Genomic DNA, 16,385 nt, shown 5'->3' with positions numbered 1-16,385 from the left:
GCTGCTAAACAATACATTTCACAACATACACTCAGTTGGCACTTTATAAAGTTCCTCCTGTACAGTCTTTGGGAACATCTGGTGACAATAATCTAGTTCCATAAGGTTGTTACAGCTGGGGCTGGTAAAGGGGACAAGCTCCCGTTAATTATTAAATTCTCCCAACGACATGCGCCTCAAACTGCCTCTGACAACCAAGTCCAGCTCCCGGCCTTCACGTGTGGCTTAGCTACTAAGCTCAGCAGAACCGTTTCTACTGGCAGGAGAAGGGGCAAAGGCGGGATACTGGCACCTTAAAACCTGTCACTTCGGGCTGATGGGACTCGTCAGCCATGGTTGGCAGCTCATCTAGGAGAGGGAAAACTCTGATATCAAACTTCCCTGCCTTGCGGCCGTACCCACTCATGGGGAGTAATCCCTGAGGGAAAAAGCCAGAGCTAGTGTCCCTACGTTGAGTTGAACACTGACTGGCAACTCCTGCGATGCTACTGGTACCAAACTGTCTCTGTCTCTGCCGTTCCTTTGGATTCATCAGATGTGTGGAGAGGGGGAGCTTGCTACGTGGACAATAGCTTGCTCTCCATATTGTACTGCCCTGGCTTCCGTATCTGGACAGCTAGGACACAACATCCATGGTCGACTCTGACTGACAGAGGCTTTGTGGACTTATGGAAAGGTGTAAGTTTATTATACAGAGTGTTTTAAATTGGAATTCACTGCCAGAAGAGATACACCACAGAATAGGCCCTTCCAGCCCTTTGAGTCATGCCACCCAGTAATCCACCAATTTAACCCTAGCCTAATCACAGGACAATTTACAACGACCAATTAACCTACCAACCAGTACGTCTTTGGACTGTGGGAGGAAACTGGAGCACCCGGAGAAAACCCACGCGGTCACAGGGAAGAATGTGCAAACTCCTTACAGGCAAAGGTGGGAATTGAACCTGGGTCGCCTGCATTGTAAAGCATTGCGCTAACCACTGAGCTACTGCGCTAATGGAATGAGACACCATTACTACACTTACAGGCCATTTAAACAAGACAGTTAAACAGACGAGGCCATGTCCTAATGCTCCAAGTGGGATCCACGGGGATGGGAAAGAGATCGGCATGGGCATGGTAGGCCGATCCTCTGTGCTGCGCGACTCAGTGACTAGCTGCCTGAGCTTGGTACTCATGTCTGAAGTGGGGTTTGAACCACCAACTTAGCACCTTCCAACTGTAGTTAAGGGTAGCACCCACAGAGCCTACTATCGCACCTTAGATGCTGATTAGCCTTGGGCCTACTTTGGAGTTGGGAATACAGTGAACAACTGACTTCAGGTAGGTAGGTAGGTGTGTGTGTGTGTGTGTGTGTGTGTGTGTGTGTGTGTGTGTGTGTGTGTGTGTGTGTGTGTGTGTGTGTGTGTGTGTGTGTGTGTGTGTGTGTGTGTGTGTGTGTGTGTGTGTGTGTGTGTGTCTGTGTGTTTTTTTTTACTGAATAAATGACTACTTTTGTATCTGCCAGCTGTGTCTCTCTGTTCACGTTGCAACAGTCTCGTTGGAGTTTATCCAATACTATCTGTGTTTGTTGCTGACCATTTTTAAGCTGACGGATAGCGTAGCAGTTAGGGCATTTGCCGGCGATTGTCCACGGAGGTTCGATTTCCCCCGCCGCCTGTTGGGAGTTTGCACGTTTTCCCCCTAAACACGTGAGCTTACTCCTTCATATCCAAAGATATACAGTCAGGGCTAGGGTTAGTAAGTTGTGGACTCGCATGTTGCCCCCAGCACAGTTCTAGGATCAACCCTAACAAACACCAACGTCGGTCGTTGATGCAAAGAGACGCGTTTTGGCTTCACTCTGTTTCGACGTACGTGTGACAAATAAAGCTAATCTCTTTAAATCTACATGATTTGAAGTAAAATATTCATGAGGGCATCAACAGTCTTCTGTGGGCTGCAGAAAACTGGTCCAAAATTCTTTTAAATGTACCTCTTTTGAATCACTCTCATTGCAGCCTGCAGCTTGTAACTTCCCTTTGAAATAAAGGATTGCTTATTTGTTTACATTATCATTCCTTGTACAGTCTGTTGTCTTCTGCACTCCGGTTGAACCGCCTAGCTAGGCTGTCTTCATTTATTATCAAAGTGCGTAAGCAGTACGCAACTCTGAGATTCGTCTTCTCCAGATAGCCACGAGACAAAACCATGGAGGTCGTTTAAAGAGAAGCAGCAAACCCCCCCCCGCCCCCCCCGCGCAAAAATAAGAGAACAGCAACACGGTCACTGACCCCCAAAATGCCCCCTCCCCCACGCAAAACGCAACAAAAACATCGCCCCCCAAACCCCCCCTCTCTCTCGCACAAAAAAACAAGGGGCAAAAACACAGGATATAAAAACTGTGAAAATGAAGAAGTCCACAGGCCTTAGCCCAATCCATAAGCACAGAATCCCACCAACATCCTCCGAAATCATCGAAAGAGAGACACACACAGCTTGAACGCAGAGGCCTACCCTCTGGGCACAGCGACAGGCAGCCACACAGTCTCCCTCTCCAGCAGAAGAGGGGTCCCAGCAGCGATCCTGTCACAGTTACTATTCTATAGACTTGCTGAGTAGGCCTGCAGGCGAATGAATCTTATATGTACTTTGATAATAAAATTTACTTTGGAATTTGAGGTCAACTGACAAACGCCAGGCTATGGAATCCTCCTTGGCCGCCTCTGAAAATAGCAGGACTTCCTCCCACTCAAACACTGCGCCTGTAAATGCTCCGGCGAGTGGGAGGAAGCCACAGAGGCAAGACCCCAAGCTGCGTAGCTGCAAAACGACACCCGTGCTCGAGCAGCTGAGAGAGCTATTTTAAGCACTTCTATTTTAAACAACTCTTTTGTGAGACCTGAGCGGTGCGGCCGGCCAGCCAGTAATTAGCAGGAGGGCTGCAGGTGTGAGGTAACATGGCGTCCAGTGAGGAGGCCAGTCGGCACCTGGGAAACTAACATCAGCAGATCAGGATCAGAAACAGTTTTATCACCACCGCGGTGCACGTGCTGCGAAATTTGTTAACTTAGCGGCAGCAGTACAATGGAACACATGATAATTATAGAAAGAAAGTGAATTACAGTAAGTATAAATATATTAACCCTTACATACTGTTCGGGTCAAATTTGACCCCTTTTGACATTTCTCAGCATTAAAAACACACTAAATCCCATTTTTTTTTTAGCCGAAATTTAATGACTCTTCCTAAAGTGACCCAAAATGCGCTAAAATGAAAATATTTTAAAATGTTATACTTTCGTACAGCTGCTACAAATTTTTGTACAATCAGGCTGTTCCGGGTCAAATTTGACCCATATCTATTGAAATGGATTTTAGATCTCTGTAACATTAATTAAGGATTAATCACCCATTTATTAATGTCAGATAGGCTATTTATACATTCTAAATAGATCTGTGGTTCAAAATTTGGTATAGACACTTGTTATGAGGGGATTGTTGGGCCGGGTCAAAATTGACCTGGACCGTACTGTGAAGGTATAGAATATGAACAGGTTGCCTGGGTTTAAATAGTTAAGTAGTGCAGAACCAAATATTGATAATAAAAAAGTAGAGAGGTAGAGTTCAGGGGTTCAACGTCCATTCAGAAATCAGATGGCAGAGGGGAAGAAGCTGTTCCTGAATCACTGAGCGTGTGGCTTCAGGCACCTCCTTCCTGATGGTAGTAGTGAGAAGAGGGCACATCCTGGGTTGAGGAAGTCCTTCAAGTCAAGTCAACTTTTATTGTCATTTTGACCATAACTGCTGGGACAGTGCATAGTAAAAATGAGACAATGTTTTTCAGGACCATGGTGTTACATGACACAGTAAAAAACTAGACTGAACTACGTAATAATAAAAAAGAGAAAGCTACTCTAGACCACAGGCCCACACTGGACTGCATAAAGTGCACAAAAACAGTACCGGTATTACAATAAATAATAAACAGGACAGTAGGGCAAGGTGTCAGTCCAGGCTTCCGGTATTGAGGAGTCTGATAGCTTGGGGGAAGAAACTGTTACATAGTCTGGTCATAAGAGCCCAAATGTTTCGGAGCCTTTTCCCAGACGGCAGGAGGGAGAAGAGTTTGTATGAGGGGTGCGCGGGGTCCTTCATAATGCTGTTTCCTTTGCTGATGCAGCGTGTAGTGTAAATGTCCGTGATGGCGGGAAGAGAGACCCCGATGATCTTCTCAGCTGACCTCACTATCCGCTGCAGGGTCTTGCGATCCGAGATGGTGCAATTTCCGAACCAGGCAGTGATGCAGCTGCTCAGGATGCTCTCAATACAACCCCTGTAGAATGTGATGAGGATGGAGGGTGGGAGGTGGACTTTTCTCAGCCTTCGCAAGAAGTAGACACGCTGCTGGGCTTTCTTGGCTATGGAGCTGGTGTTGAGGGACCAGGTGAAATTCTCTGTCAGGTGAACACCAAGAAATTTGGTGCTCTTTACGATCTCTACCGAGGAGCCGTCGATGTTCAGCGGAGAGTGGTCGCTCCGTGCCCTCCTGAAGTCAACAACCATCTCTTTTGTTTTGTTCAAGATGGTCGCTGCCTTTTTTGAGGCACCACTCCTTGCAGATGTCCTTGATACCATGGAGGCTAGTGCCCATGAGGTGGCCGACTAATTTTACAACCCTCTGCAGCTTAGTTCGATCCTTTGCCCCGCATCAGACGGCGAGGTAGTCAGTTACAATGCTCTCCTTCGGTAGGAATTTGTGAGTGTTTTTGGTGACAGATTCAGGGAACCCAGTATAACTTTTCAAAGATAAATGGGGAAGGAAACCTCACCAACACCTCTACTTCCTCAGGAAGCTCAATAATTTGACGTGTCTCCCGTCCAGTGTGACCAATTTTTATTGATGCACCGTGACTTGTTGTGGCAACTGCTCTGCGTGTAACCATACACAAAAAAAAACTACAAACAGCTCGCAGAATTAAAGATGCCAGACATTCTCTCCTCTCCCCGTAAGACACAGGAGCAGAATGAGGCCATTTGGCCCATCAGGTCTGCTCCGCCATTTCATCAGGACTAATCCATCTCCCTCTCAGCCCCAATCTCCTGCCTTCAGCCCGTATCCCTTCATGATATGACTAACTAAGAACCTATCAACTTCTGCTGTAAGTATCCCCAATGACTGGCCGATGAGGTGTAAGATAACAAAAGCCTGAAAACACGTTCTAGTGGTTCAAGGACAGCTCTGTCTGACTCCTGAACGGACCTCTTCCACAATAAGACAGACTCTTGGCCTCACAACCCACCTTGTTACCATATTGCACTTTATTACTTTTACCTGCCCCACACCTTTACTCGTTACTCTGTATTGTTATCGATGCCGGAAATCCAAAGCAACGCATACAAAATGCCGGAAATGAATAAGCAGCTGAGATCCAGAATGGCAAATGTCTGGCGTCCCGAGTGCCCCCCCCCCCCCCCCAAAGTCTCGATGAAGGGTCTCGGCCTGAAACGTCGATGATTTATTTGTTTCGCTGCCTGACCGGCCGAGCTCCTCCAGCATTTTGTGTGTTTCACAAAGGAATGATGAGGTAATGAGAGGAGATCTTATAGAAACATATAAAATTATGAAAGGGACAGATAAGATAGAGGCAGGAAAGTTGTTTCCACTGGTAGGTGAGAACTAGAACTAGGGGACGTAGCCTCAAGATCTGGGGGAGTAGATTTAGGACGGAGATGAGGAGGAACTGCTTTTCCCAGAGAGCGGTGAATCTGTGGAATTCTCTGCCCAATGAAGCAGAGGAGGCTACCTCAGTAAATTTATTTAAGACAAGGTTGGATAGATTTTTGGACAGTAGGGGAATTAAGGGTGATGTGGAAAAGGCAGGTAGGTGGATATGAGTCTATGGCCAGATCAGCCATGATCTTATTGAAGGCAGAGCAGGCTCGACAGATGCTGACTTCTGCTCCTATTTCTTATGTTCTTAAATTCATGGACAATTCAGAAATCTGATGGTGGAGGAGAAGCTGTTCCTAAACCATTGAGTGATCAGACTCCTGATGAGTGTCCTGTTCCAGCCCGTGGCATTCTCCTGTCTCTTATCCAGCACTGGAGGAGTTGTCTCTTCATGGGCCAAGGTCAAGGGTTCTGCGATCCCTCCACAAACAGATTCAGATTCTGATTTTATCACGGTGTACATCAAAGCATACGCTGAAATCCACCGTCTGCACGGACAACCAATGTGGCGGGGCAGTCCGCAACTGCCGCCACACACACTCGGCGGGCACTTCGGCACGGAGCGCTGTCGCAGGAAAGCAGCGTCCATCATCAGGGACCCCCACCACCCAGGACATGCTCTCTTCTCACTGCTGCCACCGGGAAGAAGGTACAGGAGCCTCAGGACCCACAGCACCAGATTCAGGAACAGTTACTACCCCTCTGGCTCTTGAACCAGGGGGGATCATTTCACCACTCCCATCACTGAACTATTCCAACAACCTATGGGCTGCAGTTGCCATCGTGATCCCATTGGCTGGAAGAACACACTCACTGGACTGAATGCTCCGTTCCTAATGTTCATTCTCGCTCCTCGTCCACAAGATGACCCTCAAACATACGTTCTCCAGCTGGTTATGCCCATGACTATGGTGAGTTTGATATGAAGACCCACCCCTCTCGCTCTCTGGTTTAAAACGCTCAACTGGAATTCAGATGCCCTCTTTAGCTTCGGACCATCATTAACTGTTTAAACATTCCTGATGCCATCCGGATCAGAGATAAAACCATAAGATACAGAAGATGAAGTAGGCCATTCGGCCCATCGAGTCTGCTCTGCCATTCAATCATGGGCTGATCCAATTCTTCCAGTCACCCCCACTCCCCTGCTTTCATCCCATACCCTTTGATGTCCTGGCTAATCAAGAACCTATCTATCTCTGCCTTAAATACACCCAGTGACTTGGCCTCCACAGCCACTCGTGGCAACAAATTCCACAGATTTACCACCCGACTAAAGTAATTTCTCTGCATCTCAGTTCTAAAAGGACGTCCTTCAATCCCGAAGTCATGCCCTCTTGTCCTAGAATCCCCTACCACGGGAAATAATGGCAGAGAGTAACCACCCCTCTTACATCTGTGGTCTCGGGCTTTCAGCTAAAGACACTGGAGGGAGCAGGGGTAACACACGGGGGATGCCTGGGGACACAGGAACCTTGGGGGCACAGTCACACTGCATGGCACTGGAATGCTTCTGCCATGCCACACAGATTCAGATTTCAATTTCAAACAAGAGAAAATCTGCAGACGCTGGAAATCCAAGCAACACACTCAAAATGCTGGAGGAACTCAGCAGGCCAGGCAGCATCTGTGGAGAGAAAGCACAGTCAATGTTTTAGGCCTGCCTTGGCCCAAAACATCGACTGGACAATTCTCTACAGATGCAGCCTGGCCTGCTGTCCTCCTTCAGCATTTTGAGCGTGTTGCTCGTATTCCGATTTATTTATTTACTATTCGTACGTTGAAACATACAGAAAAAAAGGGGTTGTTTGCGTTTAACAACCAACACGACCCAGGGACGTGCAGGGGGCAGCCCACAAGTGTCGCCGCACTTTCCGGCGCCAAGATTGCGTGGCAGAACAAGCAAAACAACTCCATTTCCTTTTGGGCCGCTCAGGTGTCTGTGCCTTTCCGCCATTCAGTCCGAGAGGAACTGAAAGACATTTGGTCCTTGGGGGGGAATCAGGGAAGGTGCCAGCCATTGGGAGGATATTCCGGAGTGGGGCAGGGTTCTGATGAACAGTCTCAGCCCGGAACGTCAACTGCACATTTCTCCCCGTGGATGCTGCCTGACCTACTGAGCTCCTCCAGCATTCTGTGTGTTACTTGATCTATTTCCTGCACCCTGTGCAGTACTGCAACTTAGGTGATGTTTGATTCGAGACTAAAGTCTTAGAGTCAGAAAAAAGTACAGTCAGAAACAGGCCCTTCGGCCCATCTGGTCCATGCTGGAACCATTTAAACTGCCCACTCCCATCGACCTGCACCATTGCCATACATGCCCCTACCATCCATGTACTTACCCAGACTTCTCTTAAGCATTGAAATCGAGCTCGCTTGCACCACTTGCATTGGCAGCTCGTTCCACACTCTCACCACCCTCTGAGTGAAGAAGTTTCCCCTCATGTTCCCCTTAAACTTTCCACCTTTCACCCTTAACCCATGACCTCTGGTTGGGGTCCTGCCCAACCTCAGTGGAAAAAGCCTGCCTGCATTTACCCTATCTCTACCCCTCATAATCTTGCATACCCCTATCAAATCTCCCCTCAATCATCTATGCTCCAAGGAATAAAGTCCTAACCTATTCAATCTTTCCTTACAACTCAGGTTGTAAGGAAACATCATTGTAAATTTTCTCTGCACACTTTCAACCTTGTTTGCATGCTTCCTGTAGTTTCAAGATTACTTATTGTCACTCTCCAGTACTGGAGTATAAAGGAGAACAAAATGATTGTTACTCCGGACCCGATCAGCATAAAACAAACATGTAATGAGCATAAAGAACACAATAAATATTAATATAAAAGTAATCTTATAAATTCCAATGTACAGGTAAGTGTTATATCCAAAGACTGAGCGTATGTACATAAAGTGACACTGGGTGATGTGTCTGTGCTGGTGATGGGGTTGTTAGGGTAGGTTAGTGGGTGGAAGAGCTGATCAGTCCGATGGATTGAGAGCAGTAACATTTTCTGAGTCTGTGAATAGTGTGTAGCCTCTATTCACAGACTCCTAGGGAGAGGGACAAACACTGGACAACAAAGATTTTGCTTCCTGAACACCTTTAGGTGTATCTTATGAATTTTGGGCTACTGATCATGAAAATCACCATGAAATTTCCCTATCACACACCATTTTTTATAAACATATGTTTATTATTTCAATTCATAATTCAAGTCAATGTAAACTGGAAAATTTCCTATCTTGTCCAATCATGCTTAGGCGGCGTGGCTACTGCATGGCAGGAGAGGTTTTAGTAATAATTAGAGTTCAGGACTGTTAGGATGGAATTTGCTATCACCAGGCACAAAAATTTCTATGAAGGATTTTGATATTTGAGACAGATGCTTCCCAGAATAACTGATGCCAAGATTAAGGAAAGCATTTTTGTTGGTCCACAAATCAAACAGGTCATCAATGACAGGCAATTTGAAGAATTTCTAGTGGGACCGGAGAAAATCACATGGAAGGCACTCACGGAAGTTGTTGAAATTTTTCTCGGCACCTACAGAGCACCAAACTACATGCAGCTGGTTGAAAACATGCTTCAAGCATACAAAACCATGAAGTGCAACATGTCACTAAAGATTCATTTTCTGCATTCCCATTTAGACTTCTTCCCTGCAAATCTCGGCGCTGCCAGTGACGAGCACGGTGAAAGGTTTCACCAGGACATTGCAGTCATGGAGAAAAGATACCAGGGCAACTGGAATCCATCAATGCTGGCGAATTATTGTTGGACACTTAAGCGAGAAGCCTCAGACACTGAATACAAATGAAAATCATTAACTAAGTATTTTTAACTTAGTTGAACTACTGCAAAGCATCAGCACCATTATGCAATTAAACACATTATATTCAATAAAAGTTAATTTGTTGTTTCTCCAAATTCCTACGTGATACAAGTAGTCTGAAATTATATTTGTGCTCATCTTCAAGCAGTCTATCATAAGCAAAAAAAAAATTCTGAGGAAGAAATTTGTTTTCCAGTGCATCAGGGTGGGTGGGATCCTTCACGATACTGCTGGCCTTTCTACCAGCGTCTTTCTGTGTCTACGCCCTTGACAGCGGGGTGCCTCAGTTCCAAAGTGGGCAGAACAGAGAGCGAGAGCAAAGTCCTACCCCTGACAACAGTGACTGGCCTCGCCCTCTGACCGCAGGTCACCCGTGGAAGTCACGACATGATATCCAAGGACGCACCAGAGGCGTGAAGCACTCATGGTGCGAGCACAGTGCTCCTGTAAACGGAAGGCAAGCCTAGCACAGGTTCTGTCGGATGCCGCGGTTAGTGCGACACTATTACCCCTCGGGGCAGAGCTCGGAGTTCAATTCCGACATCAACTGTAAGGAGTCTCTGCACGTCCTCCCTGTGGGATGTGTAGGCTTTCTCCGGATGTTCCGGTTTCCTGCCAAGTCCAAAGACGTACTGATTAGTAGGTAGTTGGCCATTTTTATTGTAAATTGTCCTGTGACAGTAGATAGGTTTAAATCAGAGGTTGCTGAGTGGCACAGCTGGAAGGGTCTATTCCGTGTGGTATCCCAGTCATCAATCAATCAATCCAGGCCTCAGGTGCTGTCTGTGTGGAGTCTGCACTTTGTCCCTGCTCTTGTTTCCTCCTGCATCCCAAATACCCCCTGTTTAGCAGCTCAACTGTGGATTACCCCCAGCATCGCAGGAGGAGGTGATGAGCGTGTGCAGGAGAATAGGTTTCTGGGAAATAAGTAGGGGAGTGGAAGTGATGGTATTGCTCTGAGAGATAGTACTGACTCAGACGGGTTGAATAGCCTCTTACGTCACAATAAGATATTTCTTCATTCATGGGGTGGTGAACTTTTGGAATCCTCTCCCATAGCGAGGAATTCATCACAGAGTACAGTGAAGAGATTCCTTCTGTTCTTCAGAGTTTAAGCGAATGGAAAAGGTCCCAGACTATCTAGACTCTCCTTATAATTCAAGTCCGCCAGTCCTGGTTACATTCTTCGGAATCTTTCTTACACCCCTTTCCAGCTTAATGCCATCCTTTCCGTATCTCAGAGATCACAGCTGTACACTATACTCCAAGTGTGGGACCCTCCGTCTCAAGTTCTCGATATTTATTGCTTAGTTATTATTACTATTTCCTTCCTTTTGTATACTTTGATAATAAGTTTACCTTGAACTTTGTTTTGTCCAAGGATGGTGTCACCAGACTCTAGCACAATTTTCACATGATCTCCCAAATCTCAAACTCAATGTCCCGTCTTGTGAAGGCAAAAGTAACAGAAGCCTTCTTCACTACCATGAAGCGAGGGCATGCCCCGGTGATGTGGGCTCTTCATGATCACTGCTTCCTTCATGAAGTACCGTCTTTGAAGATGTCCTCAGTGGTGGGGAGGCCAGTGCCCACGATGGAGCTGGCTGAGTTTACAACCTTCTGCAGCTTCCCCCCCCCATCCCCGATCCTGTGCATTGGGACCCCCACACCAGATGGTGATGCAACCAGTCGCCTTAGATCTGTAGAAATTTGCTAGCGACACACCGTATCTCCTCAAACTCCTAATGAAACGTAGCTGCTGGCCGGCCCTCTTCGTAATTGCATCAGCATGTTGGCCTCCAACCATGTCACTACTTTCAGGGAACTAAGTCGCTGCACTGCTCGGTCTCCCTGTTCCACAATACTCACCGGGGCCTTGTCATTCCCTGTGAAAGGTGCTGCCTTAGTTTAACTTCCCAAATTGCAACACTTCACATCCGACTGGGCTAAATTCCATCTTCCATTTCTTGGCCGCCTTCCCCAGTTGGGAACCCCTAGACCCTAACCTCTTTATAATGCCACGACCAATACCATTCAGCAAGGGGTCGGTGGACCCCAGGTTGGGAATCCCCGATCCAGATCCTCTTGTAACCTTAAGATGTCCTCTTCACTGTCCACTACACCAGCAGTGTTGGTGTCACTGACCATAGCAAATGCATTCTCATCTGAATTGTTTAAAGAGATGACAAACAGCAGGAGGCCCAGCACCAATCCTTGTGACACACCCCAGGCCACAAGCCTCCAACCTGAAAAGCAACCCTCCATGACTCCTAGCACCAACTTAGACCGAAAGACACAGAAGCAGAATTAGGCCACTCAGTCTGCTTTGCCCAACGTTCCCTCTAATTCGTTTTTATACAGGTGTGCAGACCAACCATTGCTCTGAGCGGGAACTTTTCACACAGCCTGAAGGCTTCACAGCACTTTAAATATGTTTTATTTTGTAATATGCACATTACGACGTCACCATTCAGTGGGCTGGCGGTTTATCAACAACAAGCTACTGAGTTCCATTCTGTGTTTACTGTTACAATTTGTAACAGTGTTGAAACTTGAAACACTGACAATGTAAATACGTTGAAGCACTGAAATGTTTCAAAGTACAGGTTGTCATATATTAATTATTTAGAAAATGTATGGACTATATTCATTAACACATAATTAATTACAGGGTATTCCACAATTATATTAACATCATTTAAGAGCAAATTCCAGGAGTGCAGCGACAAAGGATAGGTGCATGGGAGCATTTCAGTCACCATGAGGGCGTGCATCTGCGCATTTTAGAGGGAACAATAGCTCTACCATTCCATCGTGGCTATTTTATTATCTCTCTCAACCCCAGTCTCCTGCCTTCTCTCCAAAACCTTTGACAACCCTTAATAATCAAGAACCCATCTACCTCCACCTTAAATATACAGGTGTCCCCTGCTTTACGAATTTTCGCCTTACGCCACTTTGCTTTTAAAAATAACCTACATTAGTCATCTGTTTTTGCATTACAAAGAGGATTTTCGCTTTTACGTAATATTTTCCCATATAAATTAATGGTTCTTCGCTTTACGCCATCTCTACTTAAGAAAGGTTTCATATGAACACTCTACCTTTGTAAGGGGGAGGGGGCACCTGTACCTAATGATCTGGCCTCTACAGTTGTCTGTGGTAATGAATTCCACAGATTCATCACCCTCTGGCTGAAGAAATTCCTCCTCACCTCTGTTCTAAGTGGACGTCTTTGTATTCTCAGCCAGTGCCCTCTGCTCCTAGATCCCCTCCATTATAGAAAACATCCTCTCCACGTCCACTCTACCTAAGCCCTTCGATATTCGATAGGTTTCAATGAGGTCCCCTCCCCCCACCATTCTTCTAAGCTCCAGTGAATACAGGCCCAGAGCCCATCAAACGCTCCTCGAACATCTACCCTTTCATTCCCATGATAACTCCTGTGAGCCTGCTTTGGAACCTCTCCAATGGCAGCACACCGTTTCTTAAATAAATGGCCCTAAACTGCTCACGATGGCAAAGTGTGGTCTGACCAACGTGTTATAAAGCCTCGGCATTACACACAAAGAATGATGGAGAAACTCAGCAATCGGGCAGCATCTATAGAAATGAATAGATAAGTCAATGCTTGGGGCCCAGACCCGTCTTCAGGAATGAGAAGGAAGGGGGCAGACACCAGAATAAAGTTGGGGGAGGGGAGGGGAAGGAGGACAGCTGGAAGGTGATAGGTGAAGCCAGGTGGACAGGAAAAGGTCAAGGACTGGAGAAAAAGCATTCTGATAGGAGAGAGGTAGTGGATTCGGCCCAGTACATCACGGGTAAAACCCTCCCAACCATTGAGCCCATCTACATGAAACGTTGCCACAGAAACGCAGCATCCATCATCAGAGACCCTCACCACACAGGCCGTGCTCTTTCCTCGCTGCTGCCATCAAGAAGGTGCAAGAGGCCTCAGGACTTGCACCACCAGGGTCAAGAACAGTTACTACCCCTCAACCATCAGGCTCTTAAACAAAAGGGGGTAACTACACTCATTCTATTTCTGGTGTTCCCACAACCGATGGTCTCACTTTAAGGACTCTTTATCTTGTTATTTCCTGCTAATTATTTATGTTTGCATTTGCACAGTTTCTTGTTCATTGATCCTGTTTACAGTTACAGTTCTATATTGTTCATTGATCCTGTTTACAGTTACTTTTCCATAGATATTGCTGTTCATTGATTCTGTTTACAGTTATTGTTCTATAGATTTTGTTGTTCATTGATCCTGTTTACAGTTACTATTCTATAGATATTGTCATTCATTGATCCTGTTTACAGTTACTGTTCTATAGATTTGCTCAGTACATCCGAATTTTGGGACTCAGCCCAAACCTGCAGTGAAATGGTCAGAAGAGCACTTGAAAGGAAAAAGTTTTGCAGGTCCATTGGAGAGGATAAGGGAAATGGTAGCATGGCCTGATGGGACATAGATCAGTGCAACACAGCATGGGCCCTCAGGCCCATGATGTCGTGCCAGCCCTTTAACCAACAACGCCAACCTATTCCTTCCTTCTCACATTGCCTTCCCCTTGTCTGGATGTGCTAGATAGCCCCACCCATGCTGGAACCTTCATTAACTCCCCTCTGAAATACCCAAACAGCCACGCGGTTTCAGGGATGAGCAGAGCCGACATCTCATGAATGGCAAAAGCTCTCTGTGTTACGCAGCCTCGAGAGACCTAAAGGCTCTCGGCATGAAACATCGACTATTTGTTCATTTCCGCAGATGCTGCCTGACCTGCTGAGTTCCTCCAGCATTGTGTGTGTGAGAGAGAGAGTGTGTGTGTGAGAGAGAGTGTGTGTGAGTGAGAGTGTGTGTGTGAGTGAGAGTGCGTGTGTGTGAGAGAGTGCATGTGTGAGAGAGTGCGTGTGTGAGAGAGTGCGTGTGTGAGAGAGAGTGCGTGTGTGAGAGAGAGTGCGTGTGTGAGAGAGTGCGTGTGTGAGAGAGAGTGCGTGTGTGAGAGAGAGTGCGTGTGTGAGAGAGAGTGCGTGTGTGAGAGAGAGTGCGTGTGTGAGAGAGAGTGCGTGTGTGAGAGAGAGTGCGTGTGTGAGAGAGAGTGCGTGTGTGAAAGAGAGTGTGAGAGTGTGTGTGTGTGTGTCTTGCTCTGGATTTCCAGCACCTCTTATGTTTAAACATTACCATCTTTTCCAGCACAAGCTGGTGTCTCTCAGACCTTTACACACGGAGGCTGTGATTTTAACGTTGAAACAGCAACTGATCCCTGGATAAAAAGAACACTCAGAGCTTCCTTTGATGTCCTGACACAGTCTAACAGTGTCAGAAATCACCCAGTACACGTGGACCACGCACGGGCGAGAGAAAACCTGCAGATGCTGGAAATCAAAGTAACACTCACAAAATGCTGGAGGAACTCAGCAGGCCGGGCAGCATCTACGGAGAAGGGTACACAGCCGGCATTTCAGGCTGAGACTCTTCATCAGGACCGGAAAAAAGGAGATTAGAAATCAGAGTAAGGTGGTTGGAGGAAGAGAGAAAGAAGAGCAAGATAGTAAGTGATAGATGAAACCGGGACCATGTACGGGTTGAGCAAACAGCTTTCATTAGACAAGGAAAGGTTATAGATAATTACAAGAAACCCGATATTAAGGCTTCTCAAACAAAACTGTTATTGAGTCTGCCTTCTACTTTTCATGGTACTCTGTCTCAGCAATACACACACAAAATGCTGGAGGAGCTCAGAAAATCAATCAATGGAGGGGAACCTTCCCGTTAGCCTCCTTCCTCTCTCCCCAACTTTTTACTCAGACATTTTCCCCCTTCTTTCTCAGTCCTGAGGAAGAGTCTCAGCCCGAGACGTCAACCATTTGTTCATCACCACAGATGCTGCCTGGCCTGCTGAGTTCCTCCAGCACTTTGTGGGTGTTGCTTTTGAATGAACTCTTGCTCTTTTGGGGTTAAGACACAGCCCTACCACGCGGCACGGGAACAGAAGCGCCATGGTCTCCCGTTCAGCACCACACACGACAAAGAAACTTGTTACAAGACTCACTCGATGAGCTGCCGCGGTTTCGACCGGCTGCCGTCCTGGACTGAGATCCGCCTGTGGGCTCTCGGTGTGGCACGTCAGGCAAGACTTATCGTTCCTCTGATGTCAGCGGCCACTCTCCTGAGCTGGCTGAGCTCCGTGATCAGAGTCTGTTAATTGTTTTTCCTGCTTTAAAACCCCACAGGGAGTCGCCAGGCTGATAAATACAATTGCCCAAGGAGCTTGATTTAATCTCTACAGTAACACAAACCCATTAAAACAACTTTGAGCTGGGAAACGAAGCATAGAGAGAGAAACGGCACTCTTTCCATTGAGGGAATAACCTCTCCCTCACACAGGAAAGTAGCAGGAAGCAGATTCAAACCTGACACATAATTACAAGATTAATTACGTTTGAATAGCTCTTGAACACGGTGAAACAGTCCTGAAGAAGTCTCGGCCTGAAACGTCGACTGTTCATTCATTTCCACAGATGCTGTCTGGCCTGCTGATTTCCTCCAGCGTTTTGCCTGTGTTGCTCTGGATTTCCAGCGTCCGCAGACTTTCTTGTGTTTGTGAAACATCCCGTGGTGCTTCACAAGAAGGTTGTCATGGAGAAACCTCTTCTCAGCCAAGGAGGATAGTCCGAGAGGAAAGCTGGTCAGGAGTAGAGGTGACGCAGACTGTCATACAGAGAGGGAATTCTCTGGCAGCCGATGTCTAGTCAATGTAAATGGAAAGGGAGGAAAATGGGGAAAGGAAAGAGCCCAGTGTAGAAGCCGAGGGTTAAACAAAAGCTGAGAG

The 16,385-nt window shown here is 46.7% G+C and overlaps 1 protein-coding gene and 1 long non-coding RNA gene across 4 annotated transcripts in view; one reads left to right on the top strand and one right to left on the bottom strand.

Annotated features, from left to right (window-relative positions):
* The window catches only part of rasgrp4 (RAS guanyl releasing protein 4), a 218,056-nt gene that overhangs the window by 160,959 nt on the left and 40,712 nt on the right, over nt 1-16,385 (bottom strand). Inside the window, exon 1 of one of the 3 annotated variants that reach the window (XM_073029260.1) lies at nt 15,606-15,692. The exons of 1 other annotated variant lie outside the window; for it this stretch is intronic. The gene's annotated coding sequence lies outside the window, so the exon portion shown is untranslated. Of the gene's footprint in view, nt 1-2,499; nt 2,531-15,605; nt 15,693-16,385 lie in introns of those variants that run through there. One more of the 3 variants, XM_073029259.1, reaches the window with a different exon arrangement.
* Nucleotides 2,890-9,622, top strand: LOC140716212 (uncharacterized). Its single transcript, XR_012096269.1, has 2 exons — nt 2,890-3,108; nt 9,368-9,622. It is a non-coding gene; the product is annotated as an uncharacterized lncRNA (long non-coding RNA).

This window comes from Hemitrygon akajei, chromosome 25 (assembly GCF_048418815.1).
Source record: "Hemitrygon akajei chromosome 25, sHemAka1.3, whole genome shotgun sequence".
NCBI classification, from domain to species: domain Eukaryota; kingdom Metazoa; phylum Chordata; class Chondrichthyes; order Myliobatiformes; family Dasyatidae; genus Hemitrygon; species Hemitrygon akajei.
The sequence above is the reverse complement of the archived record's forward strand: the minus strand, read 5'-3'. Positions and strand labels throughout refer to the sequence as shown.